Here is a 17,951-nt window from a genome sequence, read left to right on the forward strand (position 1 = left end):
AGGGAGGCAGAGAGAGGGGCAAGGGGGAAAACCTCACTCAACTTTTGCCCTTATCAGACCCGGTTCCCTTCTGGTCAACCCCCACCCATCCACCCGCCCCCTTCACCTCCCGCTACAGATTGATGCTACCCCTCGGGAGTATTTCACCAGGCTTTTTTTTTTTACCTTGGCCCTGCGCTTCTCCCAGACAGAAGCCAGGCAAGAGGACCTGAAAGACGCTGAGCAGGAGGTTCATAGCCATGGGAACGCGGCAGTAGCTGCTCTGCGATGGGTAGTGCAGCCCCGCCATGCTGCTGAGGTGGCTGCTTTCTTGTCTGCCCGAGCTGGCTGGCGGAGCTAGCCTTGAGCAGAAATTCTCATTAGTGTCTCGGTTCCTAAGACCATCAGAAATATGTGTTTTCCGATGGTCTTAGGCGACCCTTGTGAAAGTGTCGTTCGACCCCAAAAGGGTTGCGACCCACAGGTTGAGAACCACTGTTATAGCTTATCTAGGCACCAAGAATCTATAGAGCCATAATGTTAGAGGGTGGGTTTTTTGGTATCTCTTGACTGCCATTTAGTGGTTGTCTGGATTATTACAGGGGTAGATCTGGTACTCCTGAGCAATATCAAACTTCCTAGAATTAACTGAAGAAATCTGGATTTCCTAGACTGATACTGTCCTGAATTTTACAAGGCAATAATTGTTCTGGAGCATCTGGCGATATAAAGCCATTGATTTTGTAATATCTCTTCTTTGAGGGGGCTTATTTTCTATTTATAATAGAATATTGTTAAGTTAGCTCCTTTCCAAGGGGTGCTAAAACTCTCTTCATTCTCTATGAACTGAGTACAGTTACATTATAACTTTATGGTGAGTTCCATTAACATTAAATCTATGAAAAATACACCATACAATACATTGACAATAGGTAGTGATAGAAATGCTTCCTTACAATTTTTATTTTATTTTCTAGCTAATTAACATAGTTAAGCAGTAATTTTATGCTCACTTGTGTGGGAGCAAGCTTCAGTGAGACATACTTTTGAATAATTCTATGTATATGAAAAAATATGGATGTGAATGGAATGTTTTGACCCTTTTCATTCTTGGACTTAATCATGCAGCCCATGAAGTAGATGTAACAATGATGCTTGGCTCCTACTCTGTAAAAGCTAGCCAACAACAACAACAACAAAACCCTCCATTAAAACCAGTGCAAGCCTTCCTTCCTCCCTCAATCATAATTAACTGAAAAAGAGAGTAATTTAGGCATGGGGTGGGGGAAGAAGTCCCAGTAGAGAAAATAATGGTTAAACCTTACTTCCATAGGTGATGATTCTCCTCCACAAATCCAGTTAAGCCAGAAAAAAATCTTTAAATACCACAGAGGAGATGGGATGTCAACTCCAGAATGATGATTGTATAACCATTCCCTTTGCATTGTGATAAGGTTGAAGAAAATGTACTGCTTGCTCTTTACTGTATGTGTGTGGGGGGCGGGGGTTCATGCCTGCACATGTTCTGTGAAAGTTGGCGACTGATAGGTTAATGACCTATTACCATATCTACTCAGCCACTGTCTCACACATCATCAGAGCAGGTGATGGTCTGTGCATACTGGTCCTGCAGTCCTTTGGGAATTTCTTCTGTGTACATTCTGTCCCTTATATTATGCTCAGAGGCCCAGAAAGGTAGATTGCCAGAATATGTGATTGTGCACTTGTACTTGGGTTCAAGTAAATACCAATACAGCTTCCCTTTGGGAATCCTGATCTAAGAAACAGGGACGCCAAGATGAAGTCCTGGTGGTTCCATTATATATAATAATCCTCATATATTGTTTGAAAACTGAAAAGAAGGCTTGTGTGTGTGCAATGAATATGTGATGGATCTGTACAATTGGAAAGTGAGAGGACAGAGATTTCTATACAGAAGAGATCATGTGGTTTTCAATTCTTGGAGGGGGAGCTTTAACTCCACCCAGTGTTAGGCATGCAGATCCTATAAAGTTATATCAAAGGATCTTATTCTTAGTTGGAGCTTCCATAGAATCTTAGTAGCCTCTATTGCAGTGCTTCTCAACGTTTGTGTGACGGCGACCCCCGTCACACAAATGCGCCACGCATGCGCGGTGCCGGCCCCATGCGCGGTGCCGGCCCCATGCGCGGCACGCATGCGCGGTGCTGCCCCCCAAGGGGGGAAAATGGCGGATCGCCTTGTTTGGCGACCCCCGAGAAATGGTCGATCGACCCCAAATGGGGTCGCGACCCATAGGTTGAGAACCGCTGCTCTATTGCAAGGCATACATTTAATCATTATGGACAGGGCATCCTTTAGACAGAGCTAGTTTGAGTACAATTATCTATACAATAATAACAAATAGGTTTGTCTACTGTAATATGTTGCACACTGAGCAGTCCAGGAACACAATGGAAAAACTTCCGCTAGTTTAAAATTTAGTTGAAATAAAGTTGTTCATTGGGATTAGTTAAAAGAGACTTAACTAATAAATGCATTATCTTATGGTTCATTTCTGAACATAACAGAAAACACTGATGCATTCTTAACCTGAGCCATCAGAAGCAATACCTGAAGTCACTTTGAAAATCCTTTTCTAGGTCCTCCCCTCGCCATTTGAGATAGGGCATATAATGAGCATCCTTTCAGAGAAAGGAATTAAAAAGCAAAATGTTTCTTAGTGCCAATTTATTTCACGGAAGAATGTGAATCAGGCATTGGGATTTGCTCACAAAGGCAACTCTATGACAATTTTAATGTTTCTAATATTGATCCCTGAAAAAGATCCTAAATAGGATTCCCCTTTTAAATTCATCTCTAAAAAAATAATTGGAGGACCAAGTGTTGCATAAAGCTTTCACATAAAAGCAGGCTTGCAATGCCTTTTAAACACCAGCCTATAAATGCAATTGTTATCTAAGAAAAAGCCCTCACAGGGACAATGCAAAAGCATAAAAATACAGAGGGAGGGACTCTGATGAACAATGGATGGCTAAATATATACAGGAATTGCCTGTCTTTGAGAGACAGAATTATTATTTGTGATGTCTTTGCTTAGAATCCAAAAATGGAGAATTGAAACATAAAAACATCCTTAAAACAATATTTCCTCTTTTAAAATCTGGTCTCAGTCAGAGAGACAGACGCCCAAAGAATACAACCTATTCACCGGAGGGGGAGAGACTGCAAATTAATTTGAAGCTTTTTTTTTCACTTTAGAATTAATTAGGTTCTTAATTGTGGCTTCTCACTGGGTAATAATGCCCAAATCTCCGAGCCTGCCTAAGCAGAAGGTAACAGTGTGGGCCTGTGTGGTGAATGTAAAAATCTCATCATCATAACACCATTGATGCAGAAGTCTTTGCTGAGCCAATGAGAAGGGAGCAACGGATGGAGAATAATTTATTCAGTAACCTCACTTTCAGGTTGCAAAGCTCTCCTCCATTGCTTATGTAGTAGGGGGAGGCCTCTTCTTATACACCCATCCTGCCACTTCCCTCCTCCTTTCTTGTTACCACTCTTTCTTTCTTTCTTTCTTTCTCTCTCTTTCACACACACACACCCACACCCCACAATTCTCTCACAATTAGGAATATATATCTATTCAGCACTACTATTATTTGCAGCCTTTCTGTCCCCAGTCCTCTTTCTTTGCTAGCAAGCTATTTCCTGTGTGAAGCTGGGCTCTTTTGCACTCAGCCGTTTGTTTAGTTGCTTTTGTGTAATTGTTGTCCAAAAACCCAGATTTGCTGAAGTCTTGAAATTAAAGCACCAGGGAAGAAGTCATATAAAGGAGGAGGAAAAAGTAAGACAGCATTCTTCTTATTCTTTGTTTAAAATCTTAGAGGATGAATGAGAATGTGAGTGGCATTTTTTTGAATGCAGATCTGTGAGGTTGCACTGTGGATATGTGTTACATACCTATCTTCTTTTGTTTGTACATGTGTATACATTCCTCTTTATCCCCCTTTTCAGTAATTAATCAAATGTTTATTGGCAGGTGACATCTACAGACCTCTGTATGTTAGAAATGTTGTGTTTCTTTATGCTTGGCAAGCAATGTTTTCATTTAAGTAGCTCTCCATAGCCACTGCTGTGATAGGAAGGAGAGATTTATTGTCTAAGAAAAGTCATGTAAGTGTCTGTGATGACAAAGTAGCTGCATATGGATAGCGTGCTAAACACACCCTAAGTATGGTATAAACAGCAAAAAGATGTATATTTGCACACTCAATTCTACTTCATTTTTACCCTTTAGGCTTTATTTAGGTTTGATTTAATTATAAGATAACAGTTTACTAATATATGGAAATATTTGTAATAGTGGCGAATATGGAAATATTTGGATATAATGAGATCTTTTTCTGTCTCCCATGATATGTTACTATTGTTCACTGTGATCTGCATCCGAAATAGGAATTCATTATATATGTCAGTAGAGGTATACATATGAATGGACTGCTGAAATTAATACAAGCCCTTTGTTTGAATAAACTTTCAATTGTTTTTGCACTCTTCCCATATCTTTGTGTGTGTGTGTGTTTGTGTGTGTGTGCTGTTGATATATATCTTACAGTTCTGCTACTGCATAATAATGTTACACGATTTTATACTAATTCCTTGAAGTTCTTAAGAAATCAATGCTTCATACTGAGGTGTGACCATGGAAGCAGTCCAATCAGACTTAAGTCCTGAGTTATTGTCAACTGCCATCTGTGTGTATCAGTATGAGCTTTTGTGTTTTCTAATGCCATATGCTGTATGCAACACACAAGTGATACTTATGGCTGTCTGTATATTTGTGATCAGATAAAAGTTCCTTATTCTGGTGTAGTCAAGTACTTCTCCTCGACTGGCAACTAAACACACCATTCATGATTAAATCTCTTTTCAGGATTGTGAACAGCAGGATAAAGGTGGTAGGTGCTTTGTTTTTATTTTTTAAAAATGAGTATTGCTGGATTTGCAGTCAACGGATCAGACAGAGTGATGGCTAGCTCACAGATTTGACACTGTTGCATTGTTACTTTTGTTAGAACAAACTGTAATCTAAAGAAAGTTGTTTTGACCAAACCTAATTAACAGAGCTATCTTGGAAATGTTAGTCATTTTTCAGAAGAGCAAACTATTATTTATATCATTTGCTTAGTGCCATCTCTTTAAGAATTGTATATAAGTATACACCCTAGTGTTTCCAATAACTGACTCAGAGTCATCAGTCTGGGACAAAGAGAACAAATGAAAGAGTTTCATTAAGTCCCAGTGTTAAGCAAAAAGATACAATGAGATGAATAATTATTTTTCTCTTCCACTGGGAAGATCTCAAAAAGAAAAAAAATGAGAGAAGGGAGAGAGAAAATAAGATAGAGAATCGTAGTCATAATAACATCTCCACAGTGCAGCTGATAAGGACTTGAGGAACAAAACTCCAAATCTGGAAATACATTATTATTAACTTAAATGATTGAGAGTAAAAATATATATGCTAAAGTACTGTATCTTTTGCTTTAATTTAGGTTCATGTTGCCAAACCATCTGCAAAATTTTTATTAATGATATGGCATTCTAATTTATAGTCTTGTCTCCGTTAGATGGTCTGGAACTAAGGTAGAGAAACCCCACCCCTCCTCCATTGCAGTGTATGTCACCATGTAAAAACTTAGTTGGGGAGATCCTAACATCTTGACAAAGATAATATCTCTACCAGAAAGAAGTCTGCATTTCCTTTGTTTCTGCCTTAATATTTTTTTTCAATAAGGAAAAGCTTTTAGTGCTATAAAGTGAAGATAGTTTTGGTAGATCTGGATGAGGAGAATTTTATTACTACATGAGAGCATTTTCTTTCTAGTCATTGCTGGGGTAAAAGTATCTAATGTGATTTTGTCTCCACATCCAATTTATGATACAGATGACCTTAAATGATTTGTTCTTGTGCTCTGAAACCAAGGTTAGCTGTATAGATCAACAGAATGAGCCTAACCATAATATGGAACCAAATGTTCAGAAATCAAAAGGTAGTTTTGCTGATGCCAAAATTTTCTGGTACAAAAGTGAAATAGAAAATAATCTCTGATGCTTCTTTTCTAAAGCTACTTTCTGTAGAGCAATCATTTCAGATCCTTTGGGATTCCCATAATCCCCTAGCCAGCTATGAAAGTTAAGTCCAATTCATCTGCAGATTAAGAAAGGCTGGTTGGGAACAAAGAAGTTTCTTGGTGATCAGCCAGCAACACCAAATGAGAGTAGAATTAGCATGTTCAAAATATTTCCTGTTTTTATAATGAAGAAATATAATATGTTTAAAGTAGTTTCTGTATCATATTATAATACTCTTTCTTACTGGTACTGAGGTATAGATGAAGTCTCTGAACATGTTCTATGTAAGGGCAAATTAGCCTGACTCATCCAGACAGTTTGAGCTGAGATATATGGGTATATTTTTCTACCAGCATCATAAACTGAAGTCATCTACTGAAGTAAATAAGCAGTGGCATAGTTGCCTGCAGCAATTTTACTGAAGACAGTCTATTGGAGAAGTAGAATCCCCCCACTCTGTAATGGAAGGTCTTTGATTTTAGAGGCATTATTATAAAACTGAGTACTGTAGAGGAAGAAGAAAGAGTATTAGGAAATTTCAATCATTTCAGCAAATGTAATTACATTTCCTTAATGACTTGTGAAAGTTTAACACAGCATACAATCTTATTAAAAGCAACCCACAAGATAATAGCACTAGTTTTTGTTATAGACACACACACACACACACACACACACAGACACACAGCCCCTGGTTGTAAAAGGAGGGAACATAAGGTAACTATGCTGTGAGATGTCAGAAAGGCAACATATAGAGTTGATTTTTCACTCAGTCGCTCTCCAGTGAAGCAAGTGCCCACTTGTTACCTTTCTCTTGCATATAGTCCAATGACGTTCTCTTAAGAGCTACCTTCTGTACTTGCAGCATTAACTGCATTCTGTTTTCTCTATCAGGAGACACAGTGATTGTCTCAAATGGATCATTTGTTATTTTGATTGTCATGTGCAATGCTTCACCGCCATCAATCTATTCTTGTCTACAAGGAGAATCATATGACCAGCCTGGTTCTCCTCACTGGCATTTGTGAAGCTCTTTTACTATGGAATCCTATAACATATAAGCATTGCAGACACAATGCTTATTGTGGTTCATAAAAGAAAAACTATATGAAGCAGCAAGAAGAATGGCCATGTGCTCTATTTTACAGACAGCAACACTGTATTTGAAAGCACCCATTTGAGAGCTGGCTTAAATAATAAAGACCTCTTGAAAGGGGGGGGGGAGTGTTGAAGTTTCTTATCAACAGCTAATAGCTAACAGCTGATTGAATAAAAACACAAGTTGTGCTAGATCATAATTTTCTCCTCAGTGCATATATTTATATAAATATAAATTAAGATAAATAAAAATTAGCAAATATTAACAAACATTAGCTTTTTTTTTTAGCTTGCAGTCAGAATCTAAAACAGGGACAGGAATTGCTTAAAGATAGAAGAATCTGTTTAGGAGATGAAAGGATGCAAAAACTGACTACTAATCACATACTAATCAATTTGGTTTGGGATTAGTACAATCTATGGACCAAATACGTTTTGCATCTACACTGAGAGCTTCTGCACCAAAGACAAATTGCTTGTGTGTCAAATCACAATTGGCCAAATAAACCTATTCTATTCTATTCTATTCTATTCTATTCTATTCTATTCTATTCTATTCTATTCTATTCTATTCTATTCTATTCTATTCTTATGGTTTAGTGTGATTTAGAAACCTAGTTATAGAAACATTTCCTGAAACAAACTAAATTAAAACTTGAAATTTTTGAACTCCTAGGCCGTGTATGTAGCACTTTAGATAAAACAACTAATATGTTAGGACACTCCCTTACCTACAGACTAGTTTCTTCTTCATTTTTGAGGTTCTTTCTTAGATATTAAAATGGTGAAAGATTCTCTCACATTGAGCTGGAACTCCAGGTGATTACACAGGCGTGGCCCTGTTTTTTCTTGGAAAAATTATAGAAGAGATTTGCCATTATTTTCTTTTATGATTTTTCAGTTTTTCAGTAAAATTTTCCCGAGTTTCTCTGGTGATCTTCTTTTGAAATATTAACAAAGATTTAGCTTTTGAAAGATCAGCCAAGGTTGGGCATTTGCAGGAAAGGACAAGGGGAACAATATGATGATGCAATTAACACCAGTTAAAGAATCCTAATAATTTGTATTATGATGCCATGATAAACACACCTTCCTTGTGCCTTTTTATGGATGTCCATGAAGCCAAAGTCTCTGTTGCCATTGGAGTTGAGCATCTTTTAGATACATTCTCAGTTTATATTCTCAGTCCACTAGTTTTATTGTGTGAATTGGTTTCTAATCTCTCTTATATCTTTCTGAGCACTTCATAGATCTATGAACAGTAGTAGGATTAAAAACAGTATAGCAACAATATCAAATTATACTGCTGCAAGTGCTTAGGTTCAGTTTTTGGAACAAAGAGGGAGGATCATCCTGAATTAAAAAAAAAAAATCTTATTCAAATTTAATTGTTATAACAATTGTATTTTGCATTTCCTGTTGGTTTCAATAGTAATCTTTGGAGGCATTTGGAACATACGTGGTCTTTTTCTCTTCCTCAGACAATAACACAAACTTCCATCTGCTCAAGAGATTAAGATATATTGAGTTTTCTTGGACTAAAAACAAAAACAATTTAAAATGTTTTAAAAATATTTTTCAAGTTCTGTTATTCAAAACAATTACATAAACAGTTGAAGTCAATCATATTTTAACTACATTAAGGTTTACAATATACCTGAAATAAGGGCCAAACAGAATAATATGTTCTAAGGGGTTAATTTCTGCTTGAAACCGTACCCAAATTGTGAAACTCCTTTCCAGTAGACATTGATATGTCTCCAAAGTATAGGCATTTTGTTCTAATAGTAAGACTATTATTTTATTGAAGACTTTCAGTGATTTGATTTAGTCAGGCACTTATGCTTTGTAGTATTCTTGATGGTTCATATACAGTATACTAATGCCTTACTAAACTGCAGATTCTGTATGCAGTTATTTGAGAAAAAACTTTAGTGACTCTGCTGGAATATAATAGACAGGTACAAGATTGCATTGTAGGGCTTCCAAAAGAAGATGGAGAAGCACGTGGTCATCTAGATCAGGGCTTTTCAACCAGTGGTACAGGTACCACCTGTGATACATTGGCACCTGGCAGGTGGTACGCGACCATCCTAGAAAAGTGGTAGTGGGGGAGGGGAATGAGCTGAACCAGTGGCAGCACCACACAAGCCTGAGCGAGAAATGGCTGGAGCTGCAGGGCTGTCAGGGCTCAGTGGAAGCGCCAGGATCAGTACCGCTTTCCAGCTGATCGGTGCTTTGGGGCTGTCAGGGCTCAGTGGAAACACCAGGATCACCGCCAGACTCCACCTGGAGCTTGGTGCTGATCCTGGTGCTTCTGCTGAGCCCTGAGGAAGTACCAATCAGCTGGAAAGCAGCACTGATCCTGACGCTTCTGCTGAGCCCAGAAGAAGCGCCGATCAGCTGGAATGTTGCAGCATCTCCAGAGTCTTGTGATTTACATTCAGATGCTTGGCAACTGATTCATATTTATGACAGTCACAGTGTCCCAGGGTCATGTGAAATGACCAAAACCTGCTGCAACCACCCAGCAGACGGGGGGAATAAAAACCAAACACCCCCACCCCACCCCTGCTGCCAATCCTCAACAGAAATGCTCACAACAATGAAAACCTCAAACAGGAGGAAGAGCACCACCAGGTGGGCAGGCAGGTGTCTTGCTCGGCTGTGGCTTGGGGGGCACTTTTTTCAGTGCCATTGTAACTTTGAACAGTCACTAAGTGAACTGTTGTAAATCGAGGACCACCTGTACTTTATCGCTTTTTTCTTTTTTTTGGTCATCAAGTTTTTGACACCTTGCTAGGCGACTGGTGGTACTCAGATGTTGCCATATCCTAAAAGTGATACAATGGTTGAAAAGGTTGAAAAGCCCTGGACTAGACAATTTTGAAAGATAATAGAAACTGTAGCCTGACAAAACCTGGACGGTCATAGATTTCCCCCCACCTTTGTTACAAAGCTTTGTTGTCCTACTTTAAAGCAAACCATGATGGAATTTGAGAGCCTTATTGCTGAATAAATGTGCCTAGGCTTCTGCTATCCCTGGCTTTTAGCCCTTGTTTTACAGTACATAACTACTATCTCTATAATTATTTCCCATCCATTGGGGCAATAAGGATCTGGAATGATGATACATAAAAGTTTCTCTCTTTTTCTCTACCACTACACATAGTATCTCTGCTTCATGGGGGAATTGCTACATGGGTATTTTAAACAGCAGTAAATGAAACAGACAGGGAAAGGAAGGAGCCCAGCAAATGTTGAAGTCAAGTGAAATGGAACAAAATGGAATCAATCTAGCATCATTTGGGTCCTGCATTCCAGCAGCTGCCTTGACTAATTCTTCTCTAATTAGTGTCAATGGAATGCCAGCAAGCAGATGGAATTTCATAGGAGATTCTACCATATTTTTTTCTTTTATTTTCTTGCCTTTAATTTATTTTCCTTCTTCTTAAAAATACATTTTAAAGGATTAATAGTCTTGGTGCAGAGAACAGTTATTGACATGGATACGATGGTGATGGAAGTTCAGATATTACCTGTTTAGATGAGCTTTGCTGTAGAACTGGGAGGAGTTTCCTTTGACTTAATGTGGTTTTGAAATAATTTTAGCTGGACTGATATTTTTTAGCATTCACAACTCATCAACTATTAGCATCTGCTAGTGAGTTTCTGGAAGCTTAGCATTCAGACAAATCAGTCAATAGAGACATAAAGATAAATCATATTTACACACCATTCAAAAGAGACAATAAAAGAGCTAAGAATGAAACAAAAAGACCAGAACACATCCTCTTTAGCAATCAGCAACCAGATTTACCAGGATTAACACTAGAAAAACTATCAAGCTGTAAACAAAATTCTAATCAAGGAATAACCAAGAAGAAAACCAAACCCCTATCCAAACTCTATATAAACAGGGAGCAAACCCCACCCTCACTCACTCTGATGATGTTACCTAGCTGGGTAATGAAATACCAGCAAGCAAATAACCAAAGTCAAAAAACACCAAAGATTCCATAGTTCAACCCTGGGTTATATATGTTTTCTTCTATTGGAAATATCTACTTAAATTGATTAAATTCTGATGCAAGATCTTCTTTGCAGCAAACAGTATGCAACATGCAGCAGAAGCTAATTTAAGCATCCCCAAATACATCTCCAACAGTTAGTCTTCATAACTTACTGACATCAGGAATTTAAGTATGGTACACATACAACAATGTAGCAGTTTCCATTTTTTTTTTGTACTGAATAGATATTAAATTAATTGTAAGTATTGTTTCAGCCAATTATTTTATTAAGATATATCTAAACAATGTAAAAAGAAGTAGAGCAATTGCTGCCCTCTTTTTAGATTTCTGACATCTCTAACTTTTTTGTTAGGCTCAGGGAGGAATCTTCCCCTCTTCCCTTTGCAGGGATTGGATTAGCACCACAATTGTGGTTGTTCATGAAATCAGTCATGAAATCATTCCTTGAAACTAGGGGGTGGGAGAAATATGAAAACATTTGATCAAAAAAATTCAGTTGTCTGGCACAGATAAGGAACAATCTTCTTATAGACTAAGAGAAAGTTGCCATTTTTTAATTTGTATATCACAGATATACAAATTAAAAAATATACAAATTAAAAAATATCATTCTGTGATATTTGTATATCACAGAATGGATGAAGAAGCAGAATAGTTGTTGTTCCAGCCTTGTGATAAGTGTAAATGTTAATAGGCTACTTCCTAGTTCTGGTTGTTTGTTTCTTGGTAGCTGAAATATGCATCCTTAGCAGGCTAATAAAAATGTCTTCTATTAGGAAGAAGAGTTTCTAGAATCGCAAGAGTTGGTGAGCACCTTTGAGGCCATCCAGTCCAACCACTGCTTGAGTATGGGTGGGCCAAACTGTTCTTTGCCAACATCTTGCATTTCCACACTAAATATAACCTGAGGAGTTTTCCTCTAATGTGAAAAGTTAGCAAACTGTAGGAGAGAGAGTAATCTGTTTTCCCACGTCCTTTGTGCTTAGTCACTTGCATGGAATCTGAGGTGCGCTGTGTCCTGAATTTATGGTTGCCTTTTAATCAGGAAAATATAGAGTTGATTTAATTTGTAGCCAAGCATCCTGGACAACTCCTGTTACTTGCTATTTATGACTTTACATTAATACACTTTTAAAAAGAGAATGGTCCAAGCTGTCCTGTCAACATCTGGATCTGAAGACTAGATACTGAAAGAATAAAAAGCTGTATGTTTCCAATTTCTTTCATTATTTTTATAATAATATTCTATCAAGAAAAATAACAATGGATGGTCTACTAGAGAAGTGCAGAGGGCAATTAACCAGAGAGGGGAAAAAACAATGCAAGATTTAGAAAGGTCCATGAAAGATAAATAAGAGCAAAGATCAGAATAGTCAAACAATGATGGCCTTTCTAGTAGGACCATATATGGCTGAGAAAGGTGGACAAAGTGAGAGTGGCATTGTGACCAAGAGCAAGAAAAGGTCATCTACTTCAAATTATGAATTTTGAGACAGTTGCTAAGGGTACCATGGGCTGCAAGTAGAACCAATTAATCAATCTTGCTTCCTCCTTGAGGCATTTCTAGGCAAGCAAAAACTCACTTTTTTAGATATGTGATAGAGTAGAAAAAAATGTGTAGATTTGACAAAATTGTGGAAATAGAAGAAGGGGAAGACAATGGATTAACACATTGATAAGATCAAAGACAGTAACATAAATATAGTAAAGGCAGGAGAGGCAGTCACCTTGCATTCTGCAAGGACAGGAGTATTGGTGGACCCCATTACCACTCATTTTTTAATAAGACCTCACTGTGTGGGTTAGGTCTGCCATATTTGAAAGCAAAAATTTATTGAAGAACAGCAAATAGCTAATGTGTTTTGCATTTCTTTGCTGCCATATCTATTTATATTTTTGCACCCCAGGAATGGAACTTCAATAGGAGACACAGCCAAAAAGTGGCATGGAAGGAAGCAGGAAGTGAGCAAGGGAAGAGTTACCATCTATCATCTCACGTGTTGGTCTTCTTCAGTCATTAATCACTCAACAGTAAGCAAGATAGTCATAAAGAGATACAGAGATATTTATTTACGGCATCTAGTGATGACCTGTATTTTCTAACCCAGATCTGGCATGCCATAAAAGGCTGTTCTGCATTTCAGCAACGATATTTAGAAAACATAAGTGGATGGTGTTGCTTTCAGCTGTGGTCCAACTCATTGTAAAGGCAGCCTGCCATTGTATTTATCTGTTCCAGTTCTAAAGTGGTGTTTCCCTGCTGCTTCTGGTATCATCATCAGCATCTCACCTAGAAAAAACAAGGTGCTCTGCTACTGTTGGACATCTGAGGCTGCTGCAAGTCACAAGCTAATGATTTTCGGAGACATTTGAGATCTTCCATGAAACCAAAGAGCCATTTCCTTAATGACTCTTGAGCTGCAGAGCTTGCAAGAATGATAGGAGGGTGCATGCCATTATATGTATATGTACATGTATATGCAGTGGCACTTAACTGCCCAGTCCCACAGACATGTCCTATATGGGATCAGAGAACAATTGAGGAAAGAGAAGTTCTGTTTAGAACAAGGTTCTGAAGGAACTGGCAGATGTGATCTCAGAACCACTGAACTATATATTTCAAAGATACTGGAGCACTGGGGAACTACCAGAGGATTGGAAAATTGCTGACGTTCCCATCTTCAAAAAAGGGGAAAAAATGGATCCAGGAAACTACAGACCTATCAGCCTGACCTCAATACCTGGGAAGATTTTGGAAAAAATAATCAAACAATGAATCAGTGAATACCTAGAGGCAAACAAAGTCATTATCAAAAGCCAACATGGGTTTGTCAAAAACAGATCATGCCAGACAAATCTTATTGCATTCTTTGACCAAGTGACAAAATTAGTGGACCAGAGGAATGCTGTGGATATAATTTACTTGGACTTCAGTAAGGCATTTGATAAAGTAGATCACAACCTACTACTTGATAAGATAGAAAAATGAGGGTTAGACAACATCACCACCAGATGGATTCATAGCTGGCTGACCAGCCATACTCAGCATGTGGTCCTCAATGGAACTGCATCTACATGGAAGGAAGTGTATAGTGGGGTGCCCCAGGGCTCTGTTCTGGGCCCAGTGGTCTTCAACATCTTCATCAATGATTTGGTTGAGGGGATAGATAGGGAACTCATCAAACTTGCATATGACACCAAGCTGGCAGGAATAGTCAACACTCCAGAAGATAAGCTTAAGATACAGAAGGATCTTGAACATTAGACGCTATCTAACAAAATGAAATTCAATGAGGAAAAAGTAAGGTACTACATTTAGGCAAAAAAATCCAAATGCACAGGTATAGTATAAGTGGTACCTTGCTCAATAGTAGTAACTGTGAGAGGATCTTGGAATCCTAGTGGACAATCAAATATGAGCCAGCAGTGTAAAAAAAGCCAACATAGTGCTAGACTGCATTAACAGGGATATAATCAAGATCATGTGAAGTGTTAATACCACTTTACAATGGCTTGGTAAGGCCACACTTGGAATACTGCATCCAGTTTTGGTCACCACAATGTAAAAAAGATGTTGAGACTCTAGAAAGAGTACAGGGAAGAGTAACAAAGATGATTAGGGAACTGGAGGCTAAAACATAAGGAACAGTTGCTGGAATTGGGTATGTCTAGTTTAATGAAGAAAAGGATGAGGGGTGACATGATAGCAGTGTTTCAATATTTCATGGGTTGCCACAAGGAAGAGGGAGTCAAGTTATTTTCCAAAGCACCTGAAGGCAGGACAAGAAGCAACGGGTGGAAACTTACCAAAGAGAAAAGCAACCTAGAACTAAGGAGAAATTTCCTGTAATCTTCTCCATGGTCAAGCTGCTTTTCCCTGTGGAATAGGTAGTGCAGGACAAATTCTGGGGCCTGGGGTTGTTTTTCACACATGTACCATGTGTGGACACATGTAAATACTATCCCCTCCTCCGATTAAGTCCTACATAAGGGTGGGATGGGATGGCAGCTTTTTCTTGGGAGGGGTGTCACCATGAATTGAATCTAACCTAATGGCAATTAACTAACTTTCTTACCCTGAATGGCATGCATGGCTTTTCTTCAGCCAATGGTATTATCTTTAGTACAATTGTGTGAGTCAATTTAGGCTGACTCACTTAGTCAAAGTTTATCCAGAATTGTTCTATAGCAAAAAAAATCAGGACTCTGATAGCACCTTTTCTGACTTACAGATTTTATTAAAGGCATAAGCTTTCATCAGCTTGGATTTCCTCAGTCATAGTTGATTAATCAAAGGCTCTTATGAGGTGGATATGCAGTCCTTTGCTAGAAATGGAGTATATGGTTTTGTGGAGCACTTGTGAAATAGACTGACAATGGAATTTCTGCAGATCAAGTGGACTAATTTGTTTTAATACCTTCCTGATTTTCCTATCTTTTCCCTCTATGGCTTATTTCTTAATATATTCCCATATTAACAGTCATAATATAATACCACTTTTAATGTGTTATAATTTGCTTTGCCTGAGCATGCTGTCCCCATTCCTGGAAAAGCTCTTACCTAACAATTTGTCTAGATAATTAGATTTCCAAATACTGTATTTGTAGAGAGACATTTGAATATATTTTTAAAAAATCTGGTTAAGAAGTTTCCCTACATTCAGGAATTTAGGCTGTGTAGAAAATACTGCTGCACACAACAGAAAGGAATAGGGATGCAAAGATTTTCTTCATCTTTACATGAAGATATGAATTTGAGGGCCATGGCAAAATTGTACTGACATGAGGATAAGATTAACCTCAATGATTTCCGCTTCTTATTCAGTGAATTAACAATTATTTTGCTTGAAAAGAGCTACAATTTCTTATACCCATCTCTCTTATTTTTATGTGGTCTAGAGAGTAGAGAAGAAATATGGTGTACATTCTTTAGAGGGCATGAATAATAAATCTAGAAAAATTCTGTAAGTGAGAATTCTGGATCCAGTGTTATGATGCAAGACTTAGAATTGTTTTCCCCTTTGTTTTACCCATGTGACCCCAAAAAATCACTAGACTTTGCTTGAAAAATTATCACTAGATTCCTCTATCAAGCACTCTGGAGTTTACAGAAATTATTCTTTCCCAATGTGATGTAAGAATGAAGGTCGCATTGACCTCCCCACCACACCTGAAAAAAGAATTCTCAAGGACTGAAATAATGTATTGTCCCCGTACCTTCCTAAAAATACTCCTGCTTAGATATAAAAAAGAAGTCACAGATTTTTTTTTAATCTTTCTGAATTATACATGTATGTGCATGTGTATTTCTATACATAAGGAAAAGTTAGAGATACCCAATTTATTCCTAGTGCATTAAAGCTAAAGATGCCTTCAAGTCAGCCCCACTTCTTGATAATTCCATCCATGAAGACATTCTGGCAGGGATACGTGGCAGGTTTGCAGCTGTTTCCTTCCGAGATGTTTTTTCCACACTTACCTGCAATTAAATGAGGCTATGTCTGCTGTAAGGAGACAGTGTGGTATAGTTACTGAAATGTGTTCATTGTTTGTTTCAAGCTGCTTTGACTCAGTTTCTTCACTGAAGTGAGATCTTATCCCACCCCCACATCCTGAGCTTCAACAGAATGAGATGGTATGATCCTCTAGAACAGTGGTGGCGAACCTATGGCACACATGCTAGAGGTGGCATTCAGAGCCCTCTCTGTGGGCACACGCGCCATTGCCCCAGCCCTGCCTCCCTCTACAGCCCCCTCCTCACCAGCAGCTCCCCGGGAGGAGAATTGCCCCTGGGTATGGCCCTTGCGGAGCAGCGCAGCCAAGGACATGGCAGCCAGGCAGCAGGGACAAGACTCCACCCTTGCACACTGTCACATGCAGATGATACTGTGGGGCGTGGGTGGAGGGTGTGGCTAACATGGCACTGCAAGGCTGCCTGGGTGATCTGCGGCAGGCCATGGAGGCAGTAGGTGGCCCTGCGGCTGGGCAGGTGGCAGGAGCAGGGCAGGGGGTGGGCCGGGTTTTGGGCATTCGATGTCTAAAAGGTTGACCATCACTGCTCTAAATCATCTACCCTAGTTGCATGTGTTGATCTTTCTGACTGGGAATTTGAAGAATTGTAGTCCTAAAACACCAGATTGGAGAAGGCTGATTTAAATGAAAGTAAAAAATATCTGGATTCTCGCTTTAAATTCACATCCTAATCTCAGTGGTCTAAAAAAAAAAAAATCAATCCAAACCTATTTTTGAAGATAGAACAAGTTGACAGCCTTTAAAAGTTAATGTATTGATGCTTCACAGTTAGCAATAGCAACCCTGCCTCAGAGGATAGGAAGTTGGCATAGGGGGCCTTTAATCTTGGAAACAAACAGCATGGTGTAAAGAATGAAGTGTCAATGTTTGTAGATTACTAAATCACCAAATCTACTAAATACATTAATATAGTTTGCCTAAGAAAGACTGAAATTAACCTGGACCAGCTTTAATCTAACCCATTTATCACTATTTATAAGGATAAAGAGTGGGACTAAAGATAAAGAGACCACCTTGAATCTTTAGAAAAAAGTGAGAGAGACCAGTTCTGCCAAACAAGTAGCATTTGGGAGTAATGTGGGTAAACCACCTCCTTTTTTTCCAGATCTCAAATAGGCATTATGTTGCAAGCCACCCTGATAATGCCAGCATCATTTATACTGTTTGTGTGAATTACATAGCCAGTATTT

At 38.5% G+C, this 17,951-nt stretch overlaps 1 long non-coding RNA gene across 1 annotated transcript in view; it reads left to right on the forward strand.

Annotated features, from left to right (window-relative positions):
- The first annotated feature begins 3,467 nt into the window (after positions 1–3,467).
- The window catches only part of LOC120305849, a 57,327-nt gene continuing 42,843 nt past the window's right edge, over positions 3,468–17,951 (forward strand). Inside the window, exon 1 of the long non-coding RNA XR_005556110.1 lies at positions 3,468–3,806. This is a non-coding gene — a long non-coding RNA (uncharacterized LOC120305849). The remainder of the gene's footprint in view (positions 3,807–17,951) is intronic.

This window comes from Crotalus tigris, unplaced genomic scaffold, assembly GCF_016545835.1.
Source record: "Crotalus tigris isolate CLP2741 ecotype Arizona unplaced genomic scaffold, ASM1654583v1 scf7180000017692.518282, whole genome shotgun sequence".
Taxonomy (NCBI): Eukaryota; Metazoa; Chordata; class Lepidosauria; order Squamata; family Viperidae; genus Crotalus; species Crotalus tigris.